We start from the raw sequence: 14,731 nt of genomic DNA on the forward strand, positions 1-14,731 counted from the left end.
GTTCCCAAATTTAGTTGATGTTGTAAGGATAAAGCTGTGTTGCAGATTTATCAAAGATCTACCATTGATTCTGGAGGGCATTCATTCCTTTGATTGTATCTTTGAATAACTATTTTATTTTTTTTCATACTTTGAGTAAAACCAAGACGTAATCTGCCTAATGAAATCATAGAGGATGCTATGGTACCTTTCCCCTCCATGGAGCAGATTCAGTTGCTTGAGTCCAACTCTTGCATGAATGCGGTTTATTTCTTCATTACCTTTTCCAATACTATCCCAAAATTTTCTTTCATTATTCTAAACTTCAGCATGGATGAATTCAAATGCCACTAAAGCAGCAAATCTCTTTGCTGTTAACTATGCTGTTAACTATGTTTTTAGAGAAAGCTACCCCAAATGTTCCACAGATTCTTTAAAAAGGTTATAGCATATTTATGTTGTAATTTACTCCATAACCAGCCTTGTTACAGTATTGGTTACAGCTCCAATCATAGCAGGATGCTCCAGACACTGCCACTGAATGCAGGACTCAAGGTCTCAGCTTTTATCATGATCAGGAGGTATTCAATTTTAGCAGAAGTCTCTAGTCCTCTAGTGGCCAGTTCTCAGAATAGGATGATGATGATGATGATGATGATGATGATGATTATTGTTATTGTTGTTATTATTCAACTGTTATGGCTGGGATTGTTCAATATGTTCACTTTCCTACCAGAAATGGGGTGCTACAGATCACCAGGTGGAAATGAACAAGCAAATGGATAAAAAAACCCAACCAAACAACAAGCCCCAGGAAATCCTGAAGGAGGGATGAGTAGAGGGCTTGTCTCAAACAGTGGATCTCATCTCAATTGTATGGGAATATTGCAGTTTCACACAATAGAGGTGGTGGGTTTTTTGGTTTACTTCAAAAAACCCCAACATAGTGAATTACACTAAGCAACATAAAGGGCAATTTCACAGTGAGGTATGGAAAAGTTAAAAACTAGTTCAATCCGTATCTCATTGTCTCTTTATGCGTGAGTTATTGCTATATTAGATTATCATATACCATTTTTCCTTTTGCTCTCCTGCTAATTGCCCAGAACAGCAACCCTGTTCAACACAACTGAAACATAGTTTGCTGCTTTTGCTGCCCAGCCCTTCAACTCAGGGCTCCTCAGAGGAACATCACACCAGAAATTCCTCAGGGATTGCAACATTTTCCCCTTTGTGAAAGACTGGTTTTGTTAAGATTTGGGGTGAAGTAGGGTTGGCAGAGAATCATACAACTGTTGCTATTTTTCTCCCACTCCCACTCCCCGCCGCACCAGGAGTGATAAGCAAATCCAGAGAGATGTGCAAAGCTCACCTTCAGCATGACAGCCCTCAGCAACCAGAATTTTGAGCTGACAAGGACAGAAACTCTTGTAAGTGAAGTGTGTTATTGATTTGTATGCAGCTACAGTGCAGAGATCAGGGGAAGTTCAAGGCTATACACTGTTGTTAAATTCCTCTCAGATCAGGGGTGGGGGAAAAATCTAATTACTTCCATTGAGGTACACAAAATGAAAAATCTGTTTTGGTATTTTGAATTTAAAATTGATCAATTCCTTTGTGTAGTTTGCTACTTGAACTGATGGAGGCTTTGATCCATTATGTAAGGAACAATTATATCTGAGAACAAATTAAAAGCAATATTGTTTGTAAAACTGAACCACAGATGTTCTCTTATTGTAGGCATTTTAGAATAAATAAAATCAAGATCAGTCTCAAGAAGATAATTTAAAATGCTCTTATTACTGTTACTACAGATGACCCTCATAGCAATCATTTCTCAGTTTATTTTTAGCAATTTTCGGGCTGACCCCAAGGTTCTTTGCAGCCCCAGGAAGGTCTGAATGGTCTGATGGTTAATTTTTGCTGTGCTCATTGGTATTAGTATTTTATCCACCACTTGTATTATTATTAACGCTTAAAAAAATGCAATATAAGAAGTATCTAGAAATGAATTAATTCCACAGGATCTTCAGAGTCTTAGGCCTATTTAGGATAATCTCATCTGCTTGATACAAGTAAGTCTTACTTAGCCCTTCCCTTCCCTCCAGCTTGATTTAGCTTTTCCCTATTGTTGTGGCAGACCTTTCAAAATGTGTTCGATCAAACATTCTTTCTGCTTGATGTTCTGTGCCAGTGATTGACAACAGTCCTTTGTGAGCAAGCATTTAAGTAATGATGTTCGGACTTGTTAGGGAGCTGCTATGTCAAGAAGAGAAATGAACAATAAATTAGAATAAAATGGAATTGCATTTGAAACTTGGCTGGAGGATTTCGCATTTGTGAGGACAAAGGACATTTGACAATCTGAGTCATCTTGCAGCTTTGCCTGTAGCAACTGTCAAATTAGTTCTTAATGCTATGGGGAAAGGGATTGAGTCACTGCATTGCTTAAAGTTAAGAGGCTCATCAGTAAATCACTGGCAATATTAACAATTATGAGCTACACATTAATATGGTGGAAACACTCTGAATATTATGCTTACATCAGAAAGCCAAGAGGTGAATATAATTCTGCTTCAGATTCCTGTGCCTTCTTCCAGGAACTATAGCTTTAAATTGGGGAAGGTAGAGGAAAAAGGATAAGGCAATTCAAGACTTTCTAGACTACATGCCCTTACAACTATATAACAAGAAGAAAATCTGGCACTAAATCTGGATTTAGCAAAGTGTAAAAGTGAGGTGAGGAAAAGAAGTGCTTACCTGCATATAAATTCAAGATTCACATGCGTTGGTGTCATCCCTAAATTACACCTAGCAGGATCCTGCAGTGCTCTTCCCTCCGCTCAGAAACCTCAGGGACTCCATTCCTTCTCTGCAATACCTGAAAGATGTGACCAGATGCCACAGTGACTACCTTCCCATCAACACACAGTTCAGATAACGAATTTAGATTCTGTGTCCATGCTGGGGATTAGGAAGGGCTGTGTCATGTACACCAGTTACAGTCCACTCTAAGAGAAAAACACAAGTTGTATGTTAATTATAAGCATATTGGAGAACAATTTTGTCTTTCCAATTTCCTCACACATGCAAGAAACTCTTAGAGTGTTAAATTACTCCAGATGCCAGAGATATTTAAGTTGCTTCACAGAGTGCAGTGTCTTTGGTGGATTTAGGTCAGACTGCACTGTTAGAAAGGCTCACACAGAATCCTTGGACTTGCACTATTTATAAAATTTGGTGCATTTTTGGGCCAGCACTGGCTTTCATGATCATTTCACGTCTCATTTGATAGAGAGGCTCTCAGTGGGAAAAAAAAAAGTACGTCTCTGATTTAAGACTGCAGATAAGACTTAACTCTCCCATATGATGATCAGCATAATTTCATCTCTGTCAGAATCTCCATAGGTCTAGCTCAATATGTTGTATGATATTATAAGGTATCTATTGTGCCAGGCTCTATGCCACTTTTCAAAGTCACAACTTCACAATTCTACCATTTTCTGGCATGAAAGGGGTCAGAGGGGAACAGAATTAGATATGTTGTAGGAATGGCCTGAAGGTACAATTGCATTGAGAGCTCATAATGACACTATAGGATACCTTCTTTCATAAGCTGCACAGGTCTTTCACATAGTAGGTGTTACCCTTTTAAGTGCTTGCACACTGTAATGAAGTCCTGTAACACTGACAAAAGAAGGATGATGAGTACATTCACCACCTGAAGAGTCTCTTACAAGCAATGTCAGACAGAGAAATTTCCTCAGCTCTGCAAATGCTGCACTAACGGAACTTCAAGTAGTATCAGTTGATCAAAATTCATTCAAACAAACCCCAAAACAAACAAAAAACCAAAACAAAACAAAGTTTATGTACAATTCCTTGTTAACTGTAGCAATGTTGAATGTGTGAGCCTTCCTCCTCTGACGTGGTATATTTTCTCTTGACATAGGAAAGAACTGCTGAGAGTGCTGAAAAGAGCTTAACACTGAATGAATTTAGAAGTAATTTCCTTTCTTAAGGACAAAGGGTGAGCTAAATCGCTTGGTTTTGAACATATCGACATCCATTCTCCAAACCACCTATCTCCCATGCTTGAAATACTGCAAACTCAATTCAGAGTCAGGAATTTGATCTTTCTGGAGGTCTTTTCTGAAAAAACCTAAAGAAGTCAGGTGGTGCTGGTCACTCTTAGCTCAACCCGCAAGAGGTAAAAAGAATTTAAAAAGATAACTTCAGACATGTATAAACTAAGGAATATCAGCAACAATATTTAGGCAAATCCCTGGAGAGGGGGAAGCATGGATCTAATTGTCTCGACATCTTCATTTGTTTGCAAGTGAATGCGCACATTTTTTTAGGCTTTATTACGTGGATTAATAAGCAAGGGCTCTTCTGCATCTAGAAACAAGTTAAACACTTGAGAGAAACCCGAAAGAAAATCCAAACCAACAAATTAAAACCCCACACAAACCAGAAAAAAAAGTAATTAAAGTAATTTGTTTCTCTTGTTGTAAGAGCCTTGAGGAAAGGCATCAGACTTCATACATTAGCTTGATGCAAGACCTTTTCTCTTTCCAGGGAAAATATCAATGAAAAACATCCTGAGGGACATAAAAATGGAAGATCTGAGCTTAATGAAGGTTGACAATGACTATTATTGATGTCCTTATCACAGATGACAAGAGGTTTAGGAGACTGTTCCAGCATATTGACACTGTACTGGTTCAAATGCTCTTTCTTTCTGCCTTTTTTTTCTTCCAAGTGTACTGTCTGCTCCAGGAAAAACTTGATGTGCAGGGTGATATTTGTCACTCTTTGTTCCCCAGCTAAGAGCACTATCTTCTTGTTAGTCATCTTTCAAACTGATTAACAGCTGCATTAACACAAATTATTCTCTGCCCATCAATTTTAATTTCAAGATGAAAAGCAAAGGCAAATTCCAAGTAGAAGAATGCTTCAATAATAGTTTCTCTCCTATCCTCCTCCCACCCACTTACTTTGACAGGAATATGAATTCAGATGCTAGAATACAAGATAACTGGAAAATAGAGTTTAGAAATATTTCTACACTAGCATGATCCAAATTGTAAAATAGTATAAAATATTATTTAAAAGATGTCATCAGTTTATACTCTACAACTTCATTGAGATGCTAATAAGTAAGTTAAGAAAGGAAAACAAACTTTTTCACCTCCAGACATCAAGAATGGGTATGGTGTCCTCAAGGTATGCAAGAGATCTTCTAGCAAAAAAGCAGACTCAAATGAAGTCCACCCACACTGACCCAGCAATACTATCCTAAAAGGATACAGGTACATGCCCACTCAGACATTTTCAGTTGGTTTCCCAACATAACAGCATATTGAAATATTTTTAACTTTGCCAAGCTTTAAGCCTTTAAGTAAATATTCAAAACACCATTTCAAGCTTTTTATGTACAACTACGCACACTTTTCTTAAAAAGGTATAATCACATAATTCCTGAAGCTTAAATATAAGCAAGGCTTATACACATATATTTTTATATATGTGTATATATGAAAATAAATATAAAATATATTTATATATATAATAACGTATATATGTTTATATATATTATATATTTATAAATATATAATATGAATATTTATTTAAAATATATATTTATATATTTCTATATATATAAACGTGGTATAATTGCTCAACTAATACTGTATTTGTGTATAGAATAACATACTCATAAGTCATAAGTAGCATCTGAAAGTAAAACTCCCCAGCTCGTTAGTATTAAGGCCTAGAAAATGAGATTTTATTAAATAAATTTATCTTTCCAAAACCCAAATTCTGATGTTGCACTGCGTATGACAGACAGCTTTGAAGAGCTTTAAGACAAAAAGCTCTCCCTCATTCTATTTTCCATTTTAATAAGAGTTGCTACAAAAGAAAAAAACCTAATTACAAAAAGGAAAAAAAGTGAATAGTAAAATAAGTATGAGCACAACAAACATTTTCAGCTTTAATACATATATTTGATCTATGCCAACACTTACACTTGCATGAATAGAAGACCAGAATACTAGGGTGCATTTTATAAGTCTCATTAAGATTAAAATATGCAGACCAGAAACTGTCTGCCTCATAGAACATTGCACAAGTTAAATGTATGTACACCACAGTTTGGCTATCTTTAAAAAATAATTCCTTTCCATGTAAAAAATTCCTTAGATCTTTCCTTTGAAATAGGACAGGACTCAGAATGTGGCTGAGAATCTTATGGCAGAGCTACGACTTGAGAAACAGCTGTAAAAATCTCCACTTAATTTATCTAAGTTATAAACCTCTTAAAAACCAAAACCTTAGTCATTTGCTCATACTGAAGAATTCTGCATGCTAAATTTCCAGAGTCCATTTGCACTGATATAAGTTCTCCTTGCAAAAGCATTCTCATGTTCCTGGCTGGGCTGGCTACAGAGATTTAGTTGGGAAAACTGAAGAGCAGGACAAATAGGTAAAATGATGGCAGGGAAGAAAGGTCTCTGTAGAACTCATTAAATAATCAAAATAAATGCCACTAATCCAAATAAAAACACCTCCTTCTGTTTTCTTCACTCTCAAAGAGCATCACAGCTAAATGTTGATGTAAAGAAGCATCCCTCAAACGGGGGAGAAGGGAGAGGTGGAGCAAGGATAAAAAAGTCGGTCAGGTAACAGCTGGAATACTAGTTTAGTACTTAATATATCTCATCTCATATTAATGCTGTTAAAAGGTTTTCATTGATCTTTATCCATTTCACTTAAGATACGTTTTAAAAAATGATGTTATATTTTTTTCAAACTTTCCTAGAAAATTCAGGCCATGTTAGAATGACTATCTAGTTCATTATCTTACTAGGAGTTTACCAGGTCTACTGCAGATTTAGGCAAGTAATCCAGAAAAACAATTGTCTGATCGAGTTCTTTATTTCCACTAGAGCTTTACAGAGGTTGCAGTCAATGTGAAAGTAGCCAAGAGTTATGAACTGTCAACATGCTGATAGGAAAGTAAACAATATAAAAGTGAAGCCAGCATTTGAGTCTCACAGCATGGTACACTGCTGTAATGGTTTAAATCATAAGCCAAATGATTGTTATTATAGAGATAGTGAATGTCATGCTTACAGAAAAATTGTGCATGTTAAAAATGACTGCCATTAAAAAGATAAGTCTCACAGGGGGAAGGGACCTCAAGCCATTAAACAGACAAAATGCGTTACAGCAAAAAAAGCAGGACAGAAAAGGGAAGTCTTGTCTAATTACCAGCTTCAGCTATCATTTCTAGTACTCTTTGCTATGAAGAAAAGGCTGGGAGAGAGACAGATACAAGGGCAGTAGACTGAATTATTTATTTTTTAAAATATCAACAGAATCTCAGAATTAAGAGCATGGCATCTAAAACACACATCTGAAAATAGATACTGGGTCTTTCTAGGCGAGTCTTTGGCATCACTAAGAAGAATCCTGCACATAAACAGAATTCTTATTTAAATGTCAAAATGAAAAAAGAAAGATAAGGCTGAGCCACAGAAGCTTAGAGAATCATGTTCTTCTACCATTAACACAGAAATGTGTTCCTTATCACAAAAGAAGAGAAAATCTGCACAACCATCACCCCTGTTGTTATAACCAGATTTAAACACTAGGGAATGAAATCTTTCTTAATACAACATTTAAAAGGGAATTATTTTAGTTTCTGGTCCAGGAGGCCAGAAACAGAGGACTTCCTTCATGTGACAGAATGCAAGCTACATTTTCAGTGTTCTCCTAGCACACAGCTCTGGCAGAAGACAATTTATTCCCCTTCAACTTGGAATCCTACCAACACCTGTATGGTAGCTGACATGGAAGGGTAACATGTTCAAGAATGCTTAAGGGTCAAGATTCAAAGTTTTTAAATCCAGAGAAAACCATGATTATGATGTAAGAGCCTCCTGCTCAACTCAAACCAAGGGATTTTCTTTAATTAAATAGTGCTTGACTGGGACATCAAAGAAAACCAAAATCAGATCATTTTTCAGTTACTGCTGATGGAGAATCCACCAAAATATTTAGAAAATTGTTCCAGTGGTGGTTTATTCAGTATATAGAATAAAATAAAGATGCTATGAAGATGCTACTCTGCACAATGCAAGGAAGTTTCACTGATCCTTTACCATTGTCTTACAGACAAGAATATGAATTCAGACACCCCAAATGCTGTAAGATCTCATGTAGGTTTTGAAGACATACTTATTTCTATACTATGCTATCAAATATTCTTGAGGACACTTTATACAGTGCTGTAATATTTTCAGCATGCTAGTATTGGGGAGCTCAGTTTCCACATGTGGTGTGAGACCAGCTTTGTTTCCAGTAAAGCTCATGCTCAGACTGAATTTGTAAGCCTTATTAACCATACAGTGCCTTTTCTGAGTTTCAAGAGAGTTCCTACAGCAACAGGTAGCTCTGAAATGGGCAAGTGCCACTGGAAGAGAAACCTATTTGATAGGATAACTCCTTCTTACAAGTACCTTCTCTCTGCCACTTCCCAGTTGCTTTACACCCAGTTTGCAGAGCCATCAATGTCATATTCTCAGCATCTTCCCAGGAAACATTCAGATGTGCTTCTCTTGAGGTCTGGCATTACCCCGAGCTCCCAGACTGTGAGATGACTGAGTTCAGCACAAAACACACCCAAGTGTGCTGCACAAATTTCTGGAATTTTTGCCACTTTGTATATGCCCATTATTAAGCACAGAGCCAGCAGAACCAGACACTTTACTGCTGTTATTATCACAGCCATGTTAACTGAAAAGCTTCTGGAATGTTAATGTTTAATACTCTCTCTTCATATAACTAAGAAGAGTATCAGCCCCCTTGGACATTCAGACAAGCTTACAACTGATTCCCCACTTGAATTTGAGTGGGTTATCCACTGTATTGCTGATTGCCTCCAGAATAAGTCTGGGGGGTGAAGGAGATTCTGTAAAAAAGTGTTCTTTATTCTTTGTATTAGAACTTTCTTTACTTCTAGTCATTTCAAAGAATTATTATTTATTGACACCAAAATCAACTTGGAAACTAATATGTGAGAGAAATGCTCAGTATAGAGCATGAACTGAAGAGTACAAGTCGTCTTTATAAGTTATTCTCAAGGCAATCACTTCATATCTCTTTTCATTATGCAGCATATTTTTCAGGTATTCATTATGAATGTATTTTTAAAAAGAAAACATTGAGCTCACTATATTTTAAGATTCCTCAAACACTGTAATGCATTTGAAGGATTTTATCCTCCAGGCCAGCAGTTCATCATCTCTGTTTCTCTGTTACATGTGAAACTAGATGACAAAATCAGATTATCACTCTCAAAGCCCTTTGGGAGAAAGCTGAATTAACATGACAACTCAAGTTCATGGAAGAAGGTACTCATGCAAAGTGATCATGACTTATAAATTCATTTAGCATTGACTTTGCAATTGAGTTAGCTTAGCTCCTTAAACATACTACAGCAAGTTTGAGACTGTTGTAGGTAAATGAAGTAGCAATGCAGATGGTTGAGCTCATGCATTACCTTTTAACTACCATTTAGATAACTGTGTTTAACAAACATCTCCATATCTTCCAGAAGTATTCAGCACTAGGTTGTGACAAACAAAAACCAAAAAATAAATCTGGGACTTTAGAGGGAAACCAGCAACTGCAGAAGGAAAAGTGAAACATAACTGCTATAGGCTACAATAGGAAGAGTTACATACTTAGCACAGTTCATTGTTACTGTATTCTGGAGGGTAATTTCTATAAAACTCGTGGTATCTCAGGGCTGGCATACAGTGCATTTAACAATGCTAATATGTTAATGTAATTTAATGTGCTCACCTCAGCACAATGCTTAAGTGTCCTCTGAAAGACTTCTAATAGAAATATGAAGATAGGTATGAATTAAGTATGAATAGAAATATGTATATATAAGCACCAGATGAAGCAGCAGAACAAAACATGAAAAGAATGTCCTATACTGATAACAGAGGAAACCCTACTCAGCAATAAAATGAGGAATGTGCTTCAAACCCAGAAATCCTATGCGTATGCCTATGATAAAACCATGGCCACAGATACCGTGTTGGCAGAAGACCCTGCATTCTGCAAGCAGGGAAATCACATCAGGATTACAGCATGCCACATAGCCTGCTCCTTTTCCAGTTAGCCCAGCAGGAAAACAGTCTGTTATCATATAGATAGGTCTGTCTTAAACAGGAACAAGACAGCAAGACAACTTTGCCTGTGATTTAGGAAGATAAATGCAGGCAAGATTCAGAAGCAAGATTCAGAAAGGCTCACTCCACAACTGTGGACTCCGAAGAGTCTGAAAATCCAAAAATGAATTTGTTGTTGCGATGCAGGAACCTCAGAGACATGACTCAATAGTTGATGTCTTTTGTTCTGCATCAAGCACAGGTAATCCTGGACAGCCTATTTGGGCACATACATCTGTTCTTCAGTGTGTTGGGGTGAGAATGAATGCTATTTTTGAGATAAATAACACATAAATCAGTTTACTTGGAGATTTCATAAATAAACACCAACTTCTGCTGGTGTAAGTCCTCACACTTACACAAGTAGAAAGTAGAAGTCTACTTACAGACTTCAACACTATACAGCACCTTCAAAGGGAAAAAATGTCTCTGGATCTGATGGCAAAGTAGCAGCTACTCCAACTCCAAATACAGCAGCTACACCAACTCTAGTGCAAGTACAGCAGCTGCTCAAACTCTGACTACAACAGACAATGCAGCTACCCCAGTTCCAAGCACAGCAGCTACACCAGGCCCAGTGACAAGTACAGCAGCCACCCAAACCCCAACAGCAACAGACAGCACAGCTGCTGGTCCAATTCAAACCCCAAGCACAGTGGCTACACCAACCCTGACAACAGATACTGCAGCCACTCCAACCACAGTGATAATCACTGCAGCTAAGCCAGAGGACCAATTCGTGCCAGTATCAGTTGTCCCTGTGTACGCAAGGGGAAAAGCAAACAAAAGGCACAAAAAGCAACCTGTACAGTGAAGAAAGATGAAGAACCAATGCACTTACTACACGGGACAGCATCTGAGCAAGAGTTATTATTACATGAACCGGAGGAAGAGGAAGAAGAAGAGGTGACTTCTTGACCCTGGACCTCAACCAAGCTACAGAATACGCAAAAAGATTTTACCTGTCAACCAGGGGAGCACATCATCACCTGGTTGCTCCAATGCTGGGACAACGGGGCCGACAGTCACGAACTAGAAGGTAGGGAAGCCAAGCAGCTGAGATCACTTGCTAGGAAAAGGGGAATTGACAAAGCAATTGCAAAAGAGAAACAGTCCCTCAGCCTTTGGAGGCGGCTCTTGGCAGCTTGTGAAAGAAAGGTTTCTGTACAAGGATGATGTTTTGAGTCCTTTGGCCAACTGGACCATGCTAGAGAAAGGCATCCAGTCTCTGAGGGAATCAGCCGTTGTAGAGATGATCTACTGCAGGCCAGATGCTGGGAATGCACCTGTAGATCCAGATGAAGTCGAATGTACACGACCCATGTGTGGAAATTTACACAGAGTGCACCATCATCATATGCCCACTCACTGGCAGCAATAACCTGGAATGATACAGTACTGCCAACAGTGGATGAAATGATTCACAAACTCCGAGAGTTCGAAGGCAATCTCACCCCTTCCATCATTTCAGCTGTGGAAAAATTGTCCCAGGAGTTCAAACAATTGAGAGATGATTTATCCAATCTATCCAGCTCCCTATGTGTACCAACACATCTCACCTATTATCAAAAGGCATCCTACTGCTCGAGAGAGAAGATATAGGAAGTACACAACATGGGCCACCCTATGGTTTTACCTGCGGGATCACGGAGCAGACATGAGAAAGTGCGATAGAAAACCTACCTCAGCTCTGGAGGAATGCGTGTGTGAATTGAAGAGAACAAAGGTCAAGGCTGATCATCCCATGAAAGATGCGGCTTCAGTCTCTGGTGAGCAGGTTCCCAGATGGAGCGGAAGAGCTGATTTTACTCCAGCTCCTGTGACAAAGACTAATTCCTGTCTACAAGATGTAAGTGACCAATGTTGTGATGACTTTTAGAGGGGCCCTGCCTCCAGCCAGGTAGAGGGTAGGGGACGATCGGATTTACTGGACTGTGTGGATCAGATGGCCTGGCACATCAGTCCCACAGAAGTATAAGGCTCTAGCAGATATCAGTTCACAGTGTACCCTGATGCCATCAAGCTATCAAGGGGTGGAACCCATTTCTACTTCTGGAGTGACAGGAGGATCCCAAGAGTTGACTGTACTGGAAGCTGAAATCAGCCTGACTGGGAGGAAATGGCAAAAGCACCCCATTGTGACTGCATCCTAGGCATAGATTACCTCAGGAGAGGGTACTTCAAAGACCCAAAAGGGTACCGATGGGCTTTTGCTATTGCTGCTTTGGAGTCTGAGGAAAATGAACAGCTGTCCACCTTGCCTGGTCTCTCAGAGGATCCTTCTGTTGTGGGGTTGCTGAAGGTCGAAGAACAACAAGTGCCAATCGCGACCACAACAGTGCACCGGCAGCAGTATCGCACCAACCGAGACTCCCTGATTCCCATCCATAAGCTGATCCGTAGTCTGGAGAGTCAGGGAGTGATCAGCAGGACCCTCTCACCCTTTAATAGCCCCATATGGCCAGTGCAAAAGTCTAACGGAGAGCGGAGACTAACAGTAGACTATCGTGGCCTGAATGAAGTCACACCACCATTGAGTGCTGCCGTACCGGACATGCTAGAACTTCAGTATGAACTGGAGTCAAAGGCAGCCAAGTGGTATGCCACGATTGATATTGCCAATGCATTCTTCTCAATTCCTTTGGCAGCAGAGTGCAGGCCACAGTTTGCTTTTACTTGGAGGGGCGTCCAGTACACTTGGAACCGACTGCCCCAGGGGTGGAAACAGCCCTACCATCTGCCATGGACTGATCCAGAATGCACTGGAACAGGGGCAAGCTCCAGAACACCTGCAATACATTGATGACATTATTGTGTGGGGTGATACAGCGGAAGAAGTCTTTGAGAAAGGGAGTAAAATAATCCAAATCCTGCTGAAAGCTGGTTTTGCCATAAACCAGAGTAAGGTCAAGGGACCTGCACAGGAGATTCAATTTTTGAGAATAAAATGACAAGATGGACGTCGCCAGATCCCTACAGATGTGATCAACAAAATAACAGCAATGTCTCCACCAACTAATAAGAAAGAAACACAAGCTTTCTTGGGTGCTGTGGGGTTCTGGAGAATGCACATCCCAAATTACAGTTTGATTGTAAGCCCTCTCTATCATGTGACCCGGAAGAAGAATGATTTTAAATGGGGCCCTGAGCAACAACAAGCCTTTGAGCGAATTAAACGTGAGATAGTTCATGCAGTGGCCCTTGGATCAGTCCGAACTGAGGCAGATCTAATAAATGTGCTCTACACCACAGCCAGGGAGAATGGTCCTACCTGGAACCTCTGGCAGAAAGCTCCAGGGAAGACTCGAGGTCGACCCCTCAGCTTTTGGAGTAGGGGATACAGAGGATCTGAGGCCAGCTATACCCCAACTGAGAAAGAGATACTGGCATCCTATGAAGGGGTTCGAGCTGCTTCGGAGGTGATTGGCACTGAAGCACAGCTCCTCCTGGCACCCCGGTTGCCCGTGCTGGGCTGGATGTTCAAAGGCAGGGTCTCCTCTACACATCATGTAACCGATGCGACATGGAGTAAATGGGCTGCACTAATTACACAACGAGCTCGAATAGGAAATCCCAGTCGTCCAGGCATTCTAGAAGTCATCATGGACTGGCCAGAGGGCAAAGATTTTGGAATGTCACCAGAGGAGGAGGTGATGCGTGCTGAAGAGGCCCCACCATATAATAAACTGTCAGAAAGTGAAAAGCAGTATGCCTTGTTTACTGATGGGTCCTGCCGTATTGTGGGAAAGCATCGGAGATGGAAGGCAGCTGTATGGAGTCCTTGAAGACAAGTTGCAGAAACTGCTGAAGGAGAGGATGAATCGAGTCAGTTTGCCGAGGTGAAAGCCATCCAGCTGGCCTTGGACATTGCTGAATGAGAAAAGTGGCCAGTACTTTATCTCTATACTGACTCATGGATGGCGGCAAATGCCCTGTGGGGGTGGTTGCAGCAATGGAAGCAGAGCAACTGGCAATGCAGAGGTAAACCCATCTGGGCTGCTGCACTGTGGTAAGATACCGCTGCCCGGGTGCAGAACCTGGTGGTGAAGGTACGCCATGTAGACGCCCATGTACCCAAGAGTCGGGCCACTGAGGAACACCAGAACAACCAACAAGTGGATAAAGCTGCTAAGATTGAAGTGGCTCAGATGGACTTAGACTGGCAACATAAGGGTGAATTATCTTTTGGCCTGGTGGGCCCATGACACTTCAGGTCATCAGGGCAGAGATGCAACATACGGATGGGCTCATGATCAAGGGGTGGACTTAACAATGGACACTGTTGCCCAGGTTATTCATGAGAGTGAAACATGTGCTGCAATTAAACAAGCCAAACGGTTAAAGCCTCTTTGGTATGGAGGATGATGGCTGAAGTATAAATAGGGGGAGGCCTGGCAGATTGATTATATCACACTCCCACCAACCCGCCAAGGCAAGCGCCATGTGCTTACCATGGTGAAGGCAACCACTGGATGGCTGGAAACATACTGTGTGCCCCA

The sequence above is a fragment of the Psittacula echo genome, assembly GCF_963264785.1.
Source record: "Psittacula echo genome assembly, chromosome: 8".
NCBI classification, from domain to species: domain Eukaryota; kingdom Metazoa; phylum Chordata; class Aves; order Psittaciformes; family Psittacidae; genus Psittacula; species Psittacula echo.